Here is a 19,910-nt window from a genome sequence, read left to right on the forward strand (position 1 = left end):
CTGCACACCCACCCATGCATCTGCACACCTGTGATCCATGCGTCTGCACATCTGTGAGTGCATCCACCCCGTGCCAACAGCAGACAGGGAGCCGCCCTGACAGCCACAGTGGGGGCACCCAAGTCTGCACTGCCGGGCAAGCTGGCCACCCACAGATGCTGTCCTCACCCAGAGCATCACACGCATCAAAAGGAAGGATGCTGGCACTGAAGCCTGGGGGGACCCTAAGGACTCTGTGCCCAGTGAAGGAGGCCGGCAACAAAGGGCGTGTTCCGTGACTCCACTCCTGGGAAACACCCTCCTGGGAAACACCCGGAGCAGGCAAATCTGGATGACGGGTGAGGGGTCGCAGGGGGCTGCGGAGGGGACGGCGCAGGGTTTCTTTGGAGGTGATGCAATGTTGAAAATGGACTGTGGTGATGGTTGTGCAGCTCTGTGGAAAATGAAAAACACTGAATTTTACAGTTTAAATGGTGTGCAAGTCATATCTCGATAAAGCTGTTTAAATAAAAAGAAAGAACATTAGGCAGGGCGCGGTGGCTCATGCCTGGAATCCCAGCACTTTGGGAGGCCAAGGCAGATGGATCACTTGAGGCCAGGAGTTCGATACCAGCCTGGACAACATGGCAAAACCCCGTCTCTATAAAAAATACGAAAATTAGCCGGGTGTGGTGGCGCACACGTGTAATCCCAGCTACTCGGGAGGCCAAGGCAGGAGAATCACTTGAACGTGGAAGGTGGAGGTTACAGTGAGCCAAGACTGCGCTACTGAACTCTAGCCTGGGCGACAAAGCGAGACTCCGTCTCAGAAAAACAAACAAAAAACATTAAATTGGGGTGCCACAGGGGTGTTTGGGCAAAGGCTATGTGCCTCCCTCCGCCTGGGCCAGGTCTCCAGGCTCCCGGCACCCTGGTTCCTCTCCATCCCCTCAAAGGCGGTAGTGCCTGGAGCCAGCCCTGGAGACCTCCCGGCCGGCCAGCGTAGCTGCAAAGGCTGGGGGCCAGCACCAGGCTCTTCTGGAGCCAGCATGGGCACTGACCCTGGGGCCCAAGTGGCCCTTCATGGAGTACGGGGTCTGGTTAGGGCAGAGGGTGGACAAGCAGGCACAGGGTGTCTGTGTGCCTGGGAAGGGGTGGCAAAGGCAAAGAGAACCACGGTGGAATGTACCCTGCTACAGAGGCTGGCCTGGGCCCAGCTCCCTGCAGCCTCCTACAGGCCCCTCACTCCCCTCTGCTCCCTGGGTGCCCACGATGCAGGCAGCTGGGCAGGGGCTTCAGCCTCAGAGGGCCCCCGTGGGATCAGTCCAGCCTCACCACAACCACACTCCAGCAAGGGCAGGGCCACTGGGCCTGGGGGCGGCTGGAGGGGGCATGGCCACAGGCAGGCAGCCTTCCCGCTGGAGGAGGCACCACCACACCCCACTTCGGACCCCCTTGGACAGCCCCTCCCGAGGCCCATGACTGTAGGAGGCCTAGGGGTGGACCCCGCGGCGCCCCCGCCCACAGGCCGGCAGAGCTCCCCAGCCCTTGTTTTCCCGGGGTTGAAGTGGTTAGAGATATATTAATTATATTTCTGCCCCTTAATGGGCTGCTTACTTTATGATGTGCGGACACAAAAGTAAATTTTAAAATCAATTATACAATTACATATGTAGCAATAACAGAGGACACAGCTAATCTTCACCGGGTCAGGACTGCAACCTTCCAATAATGCAGGTTTCATTAGGGGAAGGGCTGTTATTGCCAAGAATTACAGAAATAATGGGAGTGGGTGTATTCAGCGAGAAGTTAACAAATGAGGCTGCTCTGGAGATAAGACGCAGAGCCGGCTGCCGGCTAGAGCCGTGGAGGCCGAGACATCGGGGTCACCCGCTGCTGCGGGAACAAGAATTAATTTTAGACGCTTCCTTGGGGTCTGGCGGCGGGGGCTTCTGCCTAGCGGAGGGTGGGGCGAGGGGGGGGCGCGGAGTGGGGTCCCTCAGCCTCCTTCCTCTCCGCTGCTGGATCCTGTCGCTGGAGGCCCCGCTGCCTGGTCCGCCCTGATGGCGCGGGTGGACCAGGGGACAGGTGGCCAGGTTGCCAGCACAGGGTAGGAGTGCGTGGGCTCGGCGAGGGCTCAAGGGCTCCTCTGCGGTCAGCGTGGGGCTGCGCCACGGCCCCGGCACCCACAAACCCCGGGGATGGTTTCCAGGGGCGGGGATCGAACCAGCGTCCAAAGCCTGCTGAGCCCAGAAGGGCGGAAAAGGGCGGAGGCCAGGCTCGGGGAGGGAACGGCTGGAAAGGCAGCGCGGAAAGGCTCCCTGGAAAGGCTCCCTGCACTCAGCACGGAAGCAGCTTCTGGAAAGGTCTCAGCCGCTCTGGGTCTGGCTTCAGGAGCGGGGTCCTTCCCAGCCGTCGTCACTCTGCAAAGACCCGAGCGACCCTGGGACACAAGCCCCGGCCTGTCCAGGGTGCGCGGACCCCTCCCTACGCGGCGGCGACCCCGGGGACGCCTCTCCCCCCTCCAGCCCCGCCCAGGCCGCCCCGTGGACGCCTCTCCCCCCTCCCGCCCCGCCCAGGCCGCCCCGGGGACGCCTCTCCCTCCAGCCCCGCCCATGCCCGGCCCCTCCCGGTGCAGCGAGGCCCGCGCTGATCCTGGTGATTCCTGCGGCCGCCGGGGCCCCGCATGCAAATGAGCCGACGGCTCCGGCCTCTCTTTCCTCGCGCCGGCAAATAGACTCTGATAAGGGGATCTTTGTAATTACACGGAGCTACACTGGTCAATTCTGACTTTTAAATACCGCAGGGCCGAGAAAGGGAAGAAAGCGCGAACACATGTTCCCGGCGGCCGCCGCGGTGCCTTTGAATCCCGCCCCCGCCGGGGCCCTGTGGCCCGGCCGCTCTTTGTGAAGCGCTATCGCTCCATCTCGGCGCGAGATCATTTCCAAATTAAATTTTATGGTCCATTACTTACCGCTCCGACACTGGTCTAATGGAATCTTAAATGGAACTGACTTGATCTGCGTGGGGCTGGCCTCTCAGTTAAGATGTTATTTAGTTCTAATTATCAGATAATGAACTCGGGAAATTTAATTTTTAATATTTGTATGTCAAAAGTCCATTGTGTTTTGGTGAGAGACTTTAAATTAAAAGTTAACGCGGGTCGAGCACCAGCCCCAGCTCATCCCTCCAAGGGCGGAGGCCACGCCAAGCCCCTGCTGGGCGCCTGTTGGCCCCCAGGACCGGCCCCCAGCTGAGTGCCCACCAGCAACTCAGAAGCCCCCCTGGTGGTCTTCTGCAGCCCCCCTGGCCCGCGAGGAAGAGCGCCCTCCTGGGCTCACAGCTGCCACTCGGGTCCCCACCTGGAAAGAGGTTGGACCCAGCGCCTACAGCAACGCCTCCCCCAGCTGTCCCCAAGACCCCCAGGGGCAGCGGACGGACACAGGAAGAAGGAAGCGCCTCAGCCCCACAGCGCTTTGGGCGGACACCTTGGCTTCACAGACGAGGTACAGACAGTCCCCTTTGTCCCTGAGGTGAGGAGGAAGCTGTCTGTCCTGTCCCGATACACGGCAGGAGTGTTTCCACTGCAGGACTCAGCAGAGGCCGCATCCGGAGGGACCAGGCCCTGCATCCTCACGGCCAGCACACAGAGCAACCCCACCAGGCTCCCCTGCAAGCCCCCCTGCAAGGCCGGCCTGTAGCTAAGGCTGCTGCTGCCACCCTGGGTTCCCCTCCACTCTTTTGGCCCCTGCCCCCCTCACCCTCATGCCCCTTGGTGTGAACACCCAAGGCCCACCTGTCCTCTGTCCCGTCACAGCCACAGGCAAGGCCTGGGGACGTCAGTGCCTTACCAGCCTCCTGCCCAAATACTTTGAGTCCAGGTCTTTCTGGGGCAAGCTAGGCTCTGTGACCTCTGCCGCATCCTGATGTGGGCCTGGACTCGCGGCTGGAAATTATCCCGACTCAGCCCAAAGTCAGGTGCCGCTTGTGCTTTGCATGACAGAACAGGTCTCAGGGGTCTGACTGCGTCTCAGCAAGCACAGGGAAGCCTCCTTCCTACCCTGATCGTCATGAGGCTGGGAGAGAAGGGAGGGCCAGGGGGGCTGCAGAAGACCACCAGGAGGGCTTCCGGAGGAGGAGCCACTACCAGGGACCTGCTGGGGCCTATCTGGATGATGCAAGAAGGCTGGCAGGCCTGGCCCCTCCCCCTCTGCCTGTGGCTGTACCAGGGTGCCCACATGGGGCAGGGATGTGCCATCTGCCCTCCATCCCCAGCACTGGGTGATGGCTTCCACAGTGGCCACAGAGTCTGCACACGCTCAAGACCACCACAGACAACCAGCCAGGAGAAACTGGGGAGTCCCCCCGGGTGTCTGCCTCAGGGTCTCCCACGTGGAGGCAAAGGTTGCCTAGTGTTATCAATTGCTGCATAACCAACCACCCCAAAACCTAATGTCTTAAAACCATGACAGCATCTGTTTTGCCTACAAATCTGCACTTTGGGCAGGGCTCAGTGAGGACAGCTGGTCTCTGCTCCTCTTGATGTCACTGGGGTGACTTGGAGTCTGGGCTGGAGTCGTCCAGAGGCCCCTTCACTCACCATCAGGTGGTCAGGCTGGCTGGGCTGGGACTGGGACCCCTGCATGTAGCCTCACCTTGACCTGGGCTTCCTCTCAACATGGCGGCCAGGACTAGGGTAAGTTGCCGTTTATGATCCATCCTTGGAAGTCACCCAGCCTCAGCCTGCCCCATTCTTCTTCTGTTTGAAGCTTGTCCTTAAAGTCAGCTGATATTCAGTGTGGGTGGGGGAATTATACAAGACACGTCAAAGACTGTGGACGTGGTGGGGCCAGCTTCCCGGGATGGGGCCAGACTCAAACTCTCCTTTCTAGGGGCCTCCCTCACTTGGAACTGGGAGCCCACCCAGGCCCTCCGGGCCAATCTCCTCCCTCCATGCTTCCCACACCCACCAAATCCTGTGGATAGTGGGCTTTGCTTCACCAGACAAGCCCTTCACTTCTGCCTTGCCAGGGAAGGGTCTTGGTTCTCAGAGGAGCTGGGGTGCTCTGAGAGTGGAGTGGGGGTGTCTGCCCCTGCACTCTCCCATCCGCCTGCTGTGCCCTGTGTGTCCCCTGACGCTCAGGTGCAAGCAGTGCTGCCCTCAGTGCTATCGATCCTCACAGGGACCTCTGCTGTGGCTTCTGCTGCCTCCTCCCACACTTCCCCGTTTGAGCTCCTTGCACAGCTCTGCCATTCACCCCTGGACTCGGGCTGTGCACTTTTAAATCACCTTCCATGAGTTGGAGAAGGAACAACTTGTTTTAATCCTTCTTGCTTTTTTCAGATTTATTTTCAACATAGATTCCTCTGGTTACTGAGGGCGAGAGCAGAGGAGTCACCTTTGCCCTTCCTTCTCACAGAAGCTGTGCAGCTCTTTCCAAGTGCTGCACCGGTGGTTTCATCGTGTGGCATCCACACAGCATGTATGTTTCAGGCCCCGAGGCTCCGGGGCTCCTGCTGCAGCCTCCTTGCTGTCCCATCAAGGGACCAACGTCTTCATTAATTCAGGATGGCACCTACTCTGGAGCCGACTCCTGGCTCTGCACTTGCAACTCTGGGCAAGCCACTTAACCTCTGTTTTCCTCTGTCTAATCTGTGCATAGGGACAGTAAAAAGACCTATCACAGAAGCACTGGAGCAGCACGTAGGAGGGGCCGCGCCAGCCGTCCTTCCGGCTTCTCATCACTGGCATTGTTTCAGAAGAACCCCCCCACCGCCTTCGTCCCTAGGGGATATGTTCCAAGACCACCAGTGGAAGCTGGAAACCTCACATAGTAGCAATACCTGCACACTGTCTTCTCGATCTGATAATCGAAGTGGCTGCTAAGTGGCTAATGGGAAGGCAGCATCTGCGGCGTGGATCCACTGGACAAACGGATGACTCCTGTCCGGGGCAGGATGGAGCAGGCAGGTGTGAGGTTTCACTGCAGTACTCAGAACATCATGCAGTTTAAAATTCAGAATTGTTTTATTCTGAATTTTCCATTGAACAATTTTGGACTGTGGATGACCGCGGGTAGCTGAAACTGGAAGACAGAACCATGGGAAAGGAGACTACTGTATTCACGCCAGATTCTTGTGAGCTCCCTCCCTGTGCCACAGCCTGCCTTGGGCACCGAAGATTCAGCGCCTACAACAGGGCTGGTGGCTGCACCGTGCAGCATCCGGGAATGTCTTTCTGCTCTCTTCTGATGGGAACAGTAATTTGTGTGACATATTCTTTCCCCCCAAATGTCTGTGTGTGTAGCTCAGAGTCATTTGATATTTCAGAACACAGGGAAATCTAAGCTCATCCCAAAGTATCACAGATTTGTAGGTAATGCATGTCTTTTGTTTTTTTCCTGGCCGGCTGGCAGGAAGATTTTCCCCTCTCTATGCGGAAGAAGCGCCTGAAGGCTTCCTGCCTGCCCCCGGCACCAGATTCCCCAAGGCCTGCACCAGCCCCTTCTGACTTCTGGTTGCACTTCTGGTCATTTGTGATTCTCCACATTAAATCACCTGGATTTGCCCTGTGTGGTCTCTGTCCCCTGATTGGACCCAGACTGAAACAACTTCTTCGTGACTTTTTGCTCATATTTTCAAATTGTGGTTAAATGTACATAACATGAAATTTACCATTTTCACCCTTTTTGAGGGTACAATTCCGTGGCACTGGGTATATTCACAATGCTACGCAACCATCCCCACCATCCGTCTACAGAGCTCTTTTCATCCCACACCCGTGGCACCCACCATCCCACTGTCTGTCTCTAGGAATTTGTATATTCTAGGGACCTCATATAAATGGAATCGCACAGTATTTGTCCTTTTGTGTCTTATTTCACTAGGTATAATGCCTGCAAGCTTCACCCGTGTTGTAGCACGTGTCAGACCTTCCGTCCTGTTTAGGTTGAATAATATTTCATTGTTTATGTATACCACATTTTGTTTATCCACTTACCCTTCAACACGTGCGCTGTTTCCACCTCTTGGCTATTGTCAATAGTGCTGCTATGAACATGGGAGGGCAAATATCTGTCTGAATCCCTGCTTTTAATTTCTTTGAGTATGTACCAAAGGAACATACCTAGAAGCAGAATTGCTGGTTCCTGTGGTGGGTCTCGGTTTAATTTTTTAAGGAACTCTCCTCATGTTTTCCACAGCACCTGCATCATTTAGCACTCCCACCAACCCGCGCTCGGGTTCTAAATGTGTCCATGTCCTCACCAACACTTATTACATTCTGTTTTTTGATAGTAGCCATCCTAACGGTGAGAACTGGTAACTCACTGTAGTTCTGATTGTCATTTCCCTAATGGCTAATGATAGAGAACTGGTAACTCACTGTAGTTTTGATTGTCATTTCTCTAATGGCTAATGATAGAGAACTGGTAACTCACTGTAGTTTTGATTGTCATTTCTCTAATGGCTAATGATAGAGAACTGGTAACTCACTGTAGTTTTGATTGTCATTTTCCTAATGGCTAATGATAGAGAACTGGTAACTCACTGTAGTTTTGATTGTCATTTCCCTAATGGCTAATGATATAAAGATTTTTTCCATGGCTTGTTGGTCACCTGTTCATCATCTTTGGAGATACGGCTATTCAAGTCCTTTGCCAGTTTTTGAATTGGGTTGTTTGTTTTGTTGTTGAGTTATAGGAGTTCTCTACATATTCTGGATGTTACTCCCTTATCAGGTACATGATTTGCAAATATTTTCTCCCATTCTGTGGTTTACCTTTTCACTCTCTTGATAGTGTCCTTTGAGGCACAAAAGTTTTAAAATTTGAGTAAGTTGTATTTATTTATTTTTGCCTGTGTTTACGGTGTCATATCTGAGAAATCACTGACAAATCCAAAGATTTCTCCCTATGTTTTAAGGGTTTTATAGTTTCCCCTCTTACATTTAGGTCTTTTGTCCATTTTTACTTAGTTTTTGTATGTGATTTAAGACCAAAGCTCCAACTTTATTCTCCGCCTATGGATATCCAGTTTTCTCAGCACCTTCTGTTGAAAAGACTGTCCTTTCTTTCCCCATTGAGTGGTCTAGACACCCTTGTCGGTCACTTGTATATCATGGCGAAAATCATTTGATCATATATGCAAGGGTTACTTCTGTACTCTCTATTCTATTCCATTGGTTTGTCTAAATGTCTGTCTCTATGCCATTACCACACTGTTTTGATTAGATCATCTTGTAGTAAGTTTTGAAATTAGAAAGTGTGACTCCTCCAATTTTGTTATTCTTTTTCAACATTATTTTGACTATCTGAGGTCCCATGAGATTCCATATGAATTTTAGGAGGGGCTTTTCTATTTCTACAAAACATGTTGAGATTTTGATAAGGATTGCATTGACCCTGTAGATCATTTTGGGTGGTACTGTCATCATAACACTATGAAGTCTTTCAATCCATGAACATGGGCAGTCTTTTCACTTATTTATGTCTTCTTTAATTTATTTCAGCAATGTTTTGTTGTTTTCAAAGTACAAGTCTTTCACTTCCTTGGTTACGTTTATTCCTAAGTATTTTATTCTTTCTTACACTGTTGAAAATGGAATTGCTTTCTTAATTTCATTTGTGGATTGTTCATTGTTAGTTTATAGGAATTGTCATGATTTTTTAAAGCTTTAAAAATGTAATCATAATATTCATACAGAAAAGTGCTTAATGTATGAATGTACCACTCAATTATCACCAAATGAAATCCATGTAACCCCCTCCGACTCAATAAATAGATGATTACCATCTGATGCCACCTCCTGGCACCTCTGTGCTCCCCAAAGGTAACTACTTTTATACTTTCTAACTCCATGAGTTTGTTCAGCCTGTTTCCACACTTAATATAGAGGAACCCTGCGTGAGTAACTTTTTGTGTCTGAACACTTTTGCTCAATCAACATTGTGTCTAGGAAGCACATTCATTTTGCCATGTGTAGCAGTAAATTGCCCATTCTCATTTCTAGAATGTTTCATTGTGTGGATATACCACAAGTAAGTTTTCCCCATGCTGTTAGTAGGCATTTGGGTATTTTCTCATTTGATGCTATTCCAGGTAGCAGAGCTGGGAGCATTCTTGCACGTGTCTTTTTGTGAATGATGTGTATGTTTCTGTTTCGAGGTGCCCCTAGGAGTGGGGTTGCTGAGTCACAGGGAGTTCTTGTGCTTGGCTTTTGTAGATGCTGCCAGAGAGTTTCCTAACGTGCTTGCACCAACGTACATGACACCAGCAGGGATGGGAGTTCTGATTGCTCCTTAGTAGTGGCTGGAGCTGGCTCACAGGGGCTTGCAAGAGCCAACCATGCCAATCTCTTCCAACTCCACACGAGCAACAAGACTGGTAACTGGAAATCAACCACGGCAGGAGTATTTGCACCATGGAAATCAGCCCGCGCTGCAGATCAGGTGAGTGCTTGTTGGGCACTTACCAGCACATTCCTGCTCCACTTCTTTGCCAACCCTTGCGGCTTTCAGTCTTTTTCATTCTGGCCGCCCTGGTAGATGTGTGGCGGCATCTCATTTTGGTTTTATTTTGCCACCCCTGCTTCCTAATGACGTTGAGCACCTTTTTGCATGCTGCTTGGTCCCTAGGTGCCGTGTTTTGTGAAGTGCCTGTTTGAGTCTTTTGCTAGTTTTTGACATTGCGTTGACTTTTTCTTATACGTCTGTAGCAGTTTTTTATGTTGTGATTATACAAGCCCTTGGCTGATGGCCTGTGGTGATTTTGATGAGCAAAAGCTCTGCTTTTCTAAATTTTTTATAGTTGGCACTTCATGGTACTATTCAACATCCCCCATCCCGAAGCCGTGAAGATTTTTTTTTTCTGCAGGGTCAAATTTTGCTGCATCCATATGGGTAGCAGCTAACCCAGAATATCTATTGATTATATCCTCCTAAAATATAACAGTTCTGAGTATTTTGTTACAAATTTCACACAAAGAATCCATCCAATCTCAGCATTTTCCTCCTTTCCTGGGGGTAAGAGTACATCATCTTTCAGCACTGTTAAATCATTTCAGACTTCTAGGTAAGTTGCAAAAATAGTGCAAAGAATTCTCACACATCCTTCACCGGATTCCGCAAATGCTGGCCTTTAGCACCCTTGCTGTCTCCCACACTCCCCCTCCTCCTCTATCTACATCGTTTTTTATCATTTATAAGTAGGCTGCAGACATGATGTCCCTGTAAGTGCAATGCACACTTCCTAAAAGCAAGGACATTCTCTTATGTAACTGCAGTACAAACATCAAAATAAGGAAATTAACGTTAATAAAATATGATCTAACCTACAACATTCAAATGTTGTCACCTGTTCTACTGTGTCCTTTTTTTTAATCATCCAGCCCAAAATGTCGTCCTGTGCTCTTTACATACATGAGTCTATCCACACACGCACACGCGTCCCAGCTCTGACCACTGACGGGCTGGAAGCAATAACACCCTGATGACAGTCGGCACATGGGCCACTCAGGTACCAGATCCTAAACACCTCCCAAGTCGTATTTAGAGAAACAGCCGAGCCCAGGGCTGGGGCAGAGAATCAGAGTAAAACCAGCACTGAGGGTGAGAATCCCACAGCGACCCTCCCTGGCAGTAAGCCGGGCCAGCTCATGGTTGAGTCCAAATCTTAGCTTTTCTTTTTGAGACAGGGTCTTACTCTGTCACCCAGGCTGGAGTGTAGTGATGTGATTGCAGCTCATTGCAGCCTCCAACTCCCGGGCTCGAGTGATTCTCCCACCTCAGCCTCCCGAGTAGTTGAGTAGCGTGCACCACCACGCCCAGCTCATTTTTGTATTTTTTGTAGAGATGAGGTTTTGCTATGTTGCCCAGGCTTATCTCGAACTCCTGGGCTCAAGTGATCCTCCCACCTCAGCCTCCCACAGTGCTGAGATTATAGGTGTGAGCCACCACGCCCAGCCAGCTTCGCTTTTTTTAACTCAAATTTTAAGTTTTTAATTTTGAAATATTTGATGTTTACAAAAGATTGTAAATTGCAATAAAAAGTTTGAAAGCACTTGAGCCCAATAGTTTGAGGCTGCAGTGAGCTATGATCGCACCACTGCACTGCAGCCTGGGTGACAGAGTGAGATCCCGCCTCAAAAAAAAAAGCGAGAAAGGCCCTGCTCAGGTGTGGGTTCCTGGGTCCTCTGGGTTCACGCTGCCCACTTCCCACACTCAACCAAACTGTCCCAAGTCGCTGGTCTGGCTCATCCCCTGGTGCTGGGGCTGGGGCTCTGGGGCCACACGCATGCACACACACTGCTGCCAGCTTCCATGTTGTTCGTTGCTGCTTGGTGGGTGCAGCGATCCCCCCTGACCCTGGTGCCAGCCAGGGAGAGCCTCTTCCCTCACACCCACTGACACTCACCGTGCAAAGTGCCTGTGTGTGCCTGTGTGTGCCTGTGTGCGCCTGTGTGTGCCTGTGTGCGCCTTTGCTGGTTTTCATACTGAGTTGTCTGTCTTGATCTGATTAATTCTAGGAATGCTTTTTGTTTGTTTGTTTGTTTTTTGAGACGGAGTTTTGCTCTGTCGCCCAGGCTGGAGTGCAGTGGCGTGATCTCAGCTCACCGCGACCTCCACCTCCCGACCTCAAGCGATTCTCCTGCCTCAGGCTCCCAAGTACTGGGATTACAGGTGCCCGCCACCAAACCCAGCTAATTTTTATATTTTTAGTAGAGACAGGGTTTCACCATCTTGGCCAGGCTGGTCTCCAACTGCTGACCTCAAGTGATCCATCCACCTCAGCCTCCCAAAGTGCTGGGATTACAGGCGTGAGCCACCGCACCCGGCTGATTCTAGGAATTCTTTCTGGATGCTAGTACTTTGCTTCTGTGCACAGAAAATATCCTCTCAGGCGTGTGGAGGTCCCCTCTCTTGGTGTGTCATTTTGGAGGTCCCCTCTCTTGGGGTGTCATTTGACAAAGAGAAGTTCTGGGGTTTGACACAGCTTCTCTTCAGGGCCCTCCCTTGGTCAGTGCTTACTAAGGTCACAGAGATGAGTGCCCGTATTTTCTCCTGTAATCTGCCTGAAGATGCCTCGTGTGGACAGCAGGGAGCTCTGGTCTATGGCACGTAGCATGGAGTTGGCAGCAAGTAGCAGAAAACCCCTATTGACAGCTGCTTAGGTGAGGTCGTGTTTAAGAAATAAATCAGAAGGCTGTATTTAAGAAATAATTGTATTTCTCCCTGGTGTTAAAACCAACAGACGCAGCTGCTGTGTGTCAGGGACAGCTCTGAGGAGACCTGGACACACCTCCCTCCCTGCCCACAGGCAGAACATCGGCTCCCACAGGGAGGCTGGAGGCTGGAGGCTGGAGGCGAGGCCCCCAAGGATAGGCTCGGCCTGGGTGAAAGTCCATTTTCTCTGGAATGAGTGGGGACTGGGTGTTAGGAGTCACCTGTCCTTGTGGGGACACCCTTCTCCCAGCAGGAAGGAGACAGTCGGTCATTTCCCCGCCCTGGGCAGCAGGAGGAGGCTGCACCTACAGGGGCCCAGGCCTAGAGCATCAGGGACCCCCCACTCTGTCCCCCATCAGCAGCAGAGGCCCTGCCTGCGTCCCTGTCCTGGCAGCTGTGTGTGTGTCTGGGCCAGACGCCCCTCGGCCCTGCTCCACTCTGCTGACTCTTCTCACCGAGATGCAGGGATCAGAGGGTGACCGGAGAAAGGGAGGCAGACGGAGGGGCCTGGGGTGGGCGATGTCTCCCAAGAGGGAGGACAGATTTGCCTTCAGACACAGAAGCAGCAGCAGAGTCTCTGCTGGTGGGGGCAGCTGAAGGCCGGGCAGGGTACGGGCTATGAGGGAGGAGCAGGGCCGAGGGCTGGTGGGCTAGGAGGACAGGGTTGCCCCCCAGCAGGTTGGTGCAGGCCATACCTCTCTGAATCTGGCCTTCGTGTGAGCTTAGCGGTGGGGGTCCAGGCACCCGGGCAGCCAGCTGGGCACAGGGGAGGCCTGTGTGGGCTCTAAGGAAGCCACTTGTCCCGGTGACCCCAGGGCTCAGGCCTTCCACCTGTCCTGCCTTCCCCACCAGCATCTGTAGGTAGGGGCGCCCAACCCCGTCTGCCAGCCCTGACTCCAGCCGGCAGCCTGGCTATGCACCTGCATCGAATCTGCAGGGATCCTGGACACCCCGCCACCCACCCAGGTCCAGCCTGCCAGGAAATCCAGGCAGAACCTGCCGTGGGGGGACCCCTTCCCAGGCACCGGCCGTGGACCCCCATCTCTGTTGGGTCCGGAGCCTCCTGCCCACCCTGATGTGTCCCCAGCAGCCTCCAGGGACCCCCATTAGCAATTCACAGCCTCAAAACACCAGCCCCAGGGAATGGCTGGGCCAAAATGGGGTGAGTGAGACAGAGGACACGCTCAGAGGACAGTCAGTGGGACTCGGGGACAGCTGACACGGCCACGGCGACCCAGGAATCACACCTCACAGACACGGACCCACGAGTGAAACCGGAGCCACGTGCCCACACAGACGCAGGGGGTGGTAAACTGTCCCCCGCTGCTAAACACCCCCTAGTCACCAAGGGGTCCTGCCTCTCGGCAAAGCCGGTCAGAAAGACCCACGCCAAGGGGCGGACCCCAGTGGGAAGTCTGGGTGGTGGGGTCCTGCCCCTAACTCCGTGAGAGGCGAGCCCTGAGCCCTGGGTGGTCCACAGTGAGCCACAGTGGCCAAGGGGCTTGGGTCTGTGGGCGCCACGGGGAGCCTGCCAGGAACATCAGTTCACGGGGGTCTCTTTCGAGTGCCCGTCGGCGGCTGAGCGTGGCAAGCTAAATCCACCTGGACGCGAACACAGCGCGCGGCCTCCTCATCCTGGGAGTTTTCTGGGCCTGGGTGGGGCAGGCAGGGAGGGTCTCGGGCGCATCTCACATCACAGGGGCTGGTGGCTCAGAGGCCTTGGGACAGCTGCTCTGCCCGGGGGCTCTGGGTACTCAGAGGCCAGTCAGCTGCCCACGCCTCAGGCCGCGTTCCAGCCCGCAGCCCCTCATCTTCCCACTCAAATGTGTGCTCTTAATTGCAGTCAATGCCCAGAAAAGCACTTAGCCCCCGACTGGCCACGCTGGTCATCTCTGATGGCAAGAAGGACTGAAGAGGGTCACGCCGATGCGGTGAAGGGGCCGGCAGGGGGCTTTGGGGACAGAGATCCATCAGCCTCCCCACAATTAACGCCTAATCGCCACCTTCACCTCCTAAATTACACCGGCGGCCGCAGCCAGCCCGGACCGGCGTAAATCACGTTCTGACTGCCGCGCGTCAGGGCAGAGGCTCTCCCGCTGAGAGCAGTGTTACTGTCTCCTAAATCCCAAAGCCATGATTGATGCCACCTGCTCCACACGTGCTGAGGCCACCATCTGCTTACAGGGAAACATAAACTTTGAATAAGCAGGTCCTGCTGATTTTAACTGGGCTAATTTATTGCTCACAAGCGGAGGACCTGAGTTCGCAGCAAATTTCTCCAGCCACCCGCGAGCCCGCAGCCCGGCCCTCGCGTCTGTGATGGGAGCTCGATAAGGTCACCATCAACAGCATCCACACGGCGCCACGCCAGCCGCCGGCCCCCAAAAGCACCAGGGAAAAGAGCCCCGGAGAAGCACCTCCCGTGGGGGGATTTATTTCTGAATTAAACACTCCCAGCCCCACGGAAGCCTATTCTTTTTCACAATCAGCTTTCTTCCCAGTTGTAAACACTCTTTCTAAAACTTGTGCATGATTTTAATTACAGATAAGTTTCTCTTTAAAGGCCGGGCATTCATGCCTGGGTTGCTAAGCTGAATTCGATACATCTCTACGTCCGGTGAGGCACAGGCCAGGCTTGGGCCGTGCTCCTGGCTGGGCCCAGGCAGCTCCTGGGTTGGGGCACTCCTTGCCACAGAGGCACTGGAGGGCCCCACCAGCTCCTTCCACCCTGTTGCCCCGGGACGTTGGGGACCCAGGAAAAGTCCTCTGTCCAGCTTCATGCCCCACGAGGACATAGCCCAAGACAGCAAGCCGAGCAGTGTGCGGCTGAGACCCACCAGGACGCACCCCTCAGCCCACACCAACCAGAGTGCATCCCTGCGGCCATGGCAGCCCTGGGTGGGAGTGTGTCTGTGGAGTGTGTCTGCGGAGTGTGTCTGTGCTTCTGCAGGAGGGGAGGCTGTGGGTGGCTGGTGCACAACAAGGGCAAACAGGAGCCAAAGCCACTGGAGCTCGTCCTAGAGCCAGCTCTGGGCTCTCTCCTCCAAGAAGCCTCCCCTGACCTGCCTTTCCCCAGCCCTTCCTGGGTGTCACCGCTGCCTGTGGCTGCTGGGCCTACGCCCTCCCCCCGCCCATACCAAGAGCTTCTGGAAGCTGGGAGAGCCTCTCACATCATCCAGGTCCCCAGTCCCAGCACACAGCTCTGCAAAGCCACCCCCCTCACCCCCCAACAACTGAGAAAAGGCCCAGGACGGCCACACTGTTTCCCCTGGTTGGGGGTCCTCAGAACCACAGCCAAAGACAGACTGTTCTCCGTGCGCTGTTCAGCACCCATGACACCACTGGGTCCAGAACCCCATGGTACTGGGAGGCCCCCTAGAACCTCCTCCAGGGAGCACCAGCACCTGCCTCGCTGGACTGAAAGGAGGAGACCCGGGTTTCACCCACCTTCCCAGGCCGGAACACACTCGCCTTTTCTGGAAATGCAAGAGACACACTCAACCAGTGTGACACAAGAGGCGTGAGCTGGAGACAAGGGACACAGCCGTCTGCAACACCAGATGGGGAAGGGAAGCTCCCCCTTGGGCCCATCCCCACAGTACTGGACAGGTGGAGCTCAGGCAGTGTGTGTGTGCGTGCGTGTGTGTGCGTGTGCGCGCGTGTGTGCGTGTGCGTGTGTGCGCACACACCATGTGAACATGCAAGTGGGTCATGCGTGTGACTGTGTGTGCATGTGTGTCTGAGCGCATGGTCAGGTGCATGTGTGTCCGTGTACATGTGTGCACGTGTGTGTGCAGGTGTATGTGTGTGCACGTGTGCATGTGTGTGCATGTACGTGTGTGCACGTGTGTGTGACTGTGCGTGCATGTGCCGGCGTGTGTGTGTGTGTGTGCTCAGAGAAGTCACGTGGAGCCGAGGAGATCCCAGGAGGCTGAGGCTGCCCCACAGGCACGGTTGGCTTTGCCGAGGGTGTTCAGCTTCCTGGGTTTGAAGGAATGTCCTTCTATCCACAGAAAAAGAAGGAAAACAAAAGCTGGGCTACAAATACTTTTTTTTTTTTTTAATTATTATACTTTAAGTTTTAGGGTACATGTGCACAATGTGCAGGTTAGTTACATATGTATACACGTGCCATGCTGGTGCGCTGCACCCACTAACTCGTCATCTAGCATTAGGTGTATCTCCCAGTTCTTAAATGGAGGCCCCAGGCCAGGCCAAGCCTTGTCTCCGGAGGTATCTGCAGCCTCTAGCGTCCATGTGATTTTTCAGTGGTAAATGAAACTGCCAAGGCCCGACTATGTTGCACGACTTCGCCGTCATAACTTTAAATCCCATTATGATCACCTCATTTTACAACATGCTTTGGCCCTGGGATCAATATATCAAGAGGGCCCAGCGCCGGTTACGATCCAGACAAGATTCTGAAGTGGGGGCTGCTGCCAGCAGGGCCCGGCCTCTCCTGCCCCTCGGGTCACGCCTGCCCAGAGCGGGGGCTCCCCAGGGCGCAGCAGAATCCGGGAAAGGGGCAAAAGAGGGGAAGCCATGGGGGAGGTAGTGAGGGGCAGGAGAGCCCGGCAGCCTCCACCCCGCGCCCCCATGGCTCCCCCAGCATGTTACAGCAAGCAGGCGCCCGAGAGCCCGGTGCAGCTCCAAGTTGCTCGAATGGGGACCAGCGCAGACCTCGGCTCCAGGGTGGCCCCGGCACTCCGTCCTCTTACTTGACAGGACCCCCAACCTCCTGCACACTCCCGGGGTGAGGCAGCCCCACATGGGTGCCAGGCTGCAGGGACCCAGGTCTTGCCTTTGCAGAGAGGAGACGCGGCCAGCACACAGGCAGGTGCTATGGGGTGGCGGCGGGCGGGGGGTGGGGGGCGGTGGTGACGGCATCCCTCGCTCTCACTAAGGCCCTTTCCATTGGCTCGTGTTCCAGAACCCCCCAGGGGCGCACAGCAGAGCCAAATGGAGAAGCAAAGACACAGATTAGCTTTCGCTGAAACAGGATGACAACGGCATTTTCTCCCGTTTCTGAAGCTGGACCTCATCAGTGGGCAGAGATACCTGCAGTCAAGGCCTCTGGGGCAGACACCCCGGTGCCTCCCGACCCCTACATCCCACAGGTGGCTGCCACAGCCGGGCAGCCCACCCCACCCAGCCAGAGGAACCGCGGGGACCCAGGGGCCTGCCTGGAAAATCAATCAGCATGTTGGCCCCGCCAATTTCCAGGAGCATGAAACCATTTTTTGCCCAGCAGGGTGCTAATGTCCAATGCGGCCGAAAGCAGAAAGAGGCCACATCAAGACCCGCAGGGATCCTCACACTCCCCAAACAGCCCAGGACCCCAGACCCATCCCTGCAGCCTTCCTCTTACATCTTGCTTGGGAGGGCGGCAACGAAAGGCACAAGGCACATGCGCGGACACACACAGGCTCACAGCGACGCCTCACACCCGCTGTCATGCATACGCCACACACACACACAGGCTCACAGCGACGCCTCACACCCGCTGTCATGCACACGCCACACACACAAACACACACACAGGCTCACAGCGACGCCTCACACCCGCTGTCATGCACACGCCACACACCCACAAACACACAGGCTCACAGTGACGCCTCACACCCGTGCTCATGCACACGCCACACACACACACAGGCTCACAGCGACGCCTCACACCCGCTGTCATGCATACGCCACACACACACACAGGCTCACAGCGACGCCTCACACCCGCTGTCATGCACACGCCACACACACAAACACACACACAGGCTCACAGCGACGCCTCACACCCGCTGTCATGCACACGCCACACACCCACAAACACACAGGCTCACAGTGACGCCTCACACCCGTGCTCATGCACACGCCACACACACACACAGGCTCACAGCGACGCCTCACACCCGCTGTCATGCACACGCCACACACCCACAAACACACAGGCTCACAGTGACGCCTCACACCCGTGCTCATGCACACGCCACACACACACACAGGCTCACAGCGACGCCTCACACCCACGCTCACAAACACGCCACACACACAAACACACACACAGGCTCACAGCGACGCCTCACACCCGCTGTCATGCACACGCCACACACACACACAGGCTCACAGCGACGCCTCACACCCGCTGTCATGCACACGCCACACACCCACAAACACACAGGCTCACAGTGACGCCTCACACCCGTGCTCATGCACACGCCACACACACACACAGGCTCACAGCGACGCCTCACACCCACGCTCACAAACACGCCACACACACACACACACAGGCTCACAGCGACGCCTCACACCCGCTGTCATGCACACGCCACACACACACACACACACAGGCTCACAGCGACGCCTCACACCCGCGCTCATGCACACGCCACACAAACACACACACAGGCTCACAGCGATGCCTCACACCCGCGCTCATGCACACGCCACACACACAGGCTCACAGCGATGCCTCACACCCGTGCTCATGCACACGCCACACACACAAACACACAGGCCCATGGTGACGCCTCGCACCCACGCTCACACACACGCCACACACACAAACACACACACAGGCTCACAGCGATGCCTCACACCCGCTGTCATGCACACGCCACACACACACACACAGGCTCACAGCGATGCCTCACACCCGCGCTCACACACACGCCACACACACACACACAGGCTCACAGCAATGCCTCACACCCGCGCTCACACACACGCCACACACACACACACACAGGCTCACAGCGATGCCTCACACCCACGCTCATGCACACGCCACACACACACACACACAGGCTCACAGCGACGCCTCACACTCGCGCTCATGCACACGCCACACACACACACACAGGCTCACAGCGACGCCTCACACCCGCTGTCATGCACACGCCACACACACACACACAGGCTCACAGCGACGCCTCACACCCGCGCTTATGCACACGCCACACACACAAACACACACAGGCTCACAGCGATGCCTCACACCCGCGCTCATGCACACACCACACACACACACACAGGCCCATGGCGATGCCTCACACCCACGCTCACACACACGCCGCACACACAAACACACAGGCCCACGGCTCCCTCGCACCCACGCTCACGCACACGCCGCACACACACAAACACACAGGCTCACAGCGATGCCTCACACCCGCGCTCATGCACACACCACACACACACACACACACACAGGCCCATGGCGACGCCTCACACCCGCGCTCATGCACACACCACACACACACGCAGGCCCACGGCTCCCTCGCACCCACGCTGAGAGGCTGCTGTGGTTAGGGTTGGGGAGGAGGGGTCCAAGCCCATCGATGCCCCCACTGCACACCCAGGTCCTACATCCACCCGGGTCCCCAGTATCTGTCTGGCTCCCCGTCCCCTCCTGAGGCTCATGTGGGGTCTGCAGTCTTTTGTGAGGCCCGGACCAGCCCAACCCAGCATAGCAAGGACCTGAGCCTTCCCTTCACGGATGGGGCGGTGGAGGGCCAGGGTCACAGCAGGGTGGGGCTGCCTCCTGGGCCACACTGGGCTGAGACACTGGGTGCAGACCCCTGGGTAGGGGGTCGGCAGTCTCTGACGGGACAGTGGGACCCTTTGAGCCAAGGGCTGCGGGGCCAGGGCCCACCTACTGCCCTGTGCCACAGGGAAGCAGCATCTAGAACCAGGGGCCCCAGGTAGCATCAG

Source organism: Pan troglodytes, chromosome 3 (assembly GCF_028858775.2).
Source record: "Pan troglodytes isolate AG18354 chromosome 3, NHGRI_mPanTro3-v2.0_pri, whole genome shotgun sequence".
Classification (NCBI taxonomy): Eukaryota; Metazoa; Chordata; class Mammalia; order Primates; family Hominidae; genus Pan; species Pan troglodytes.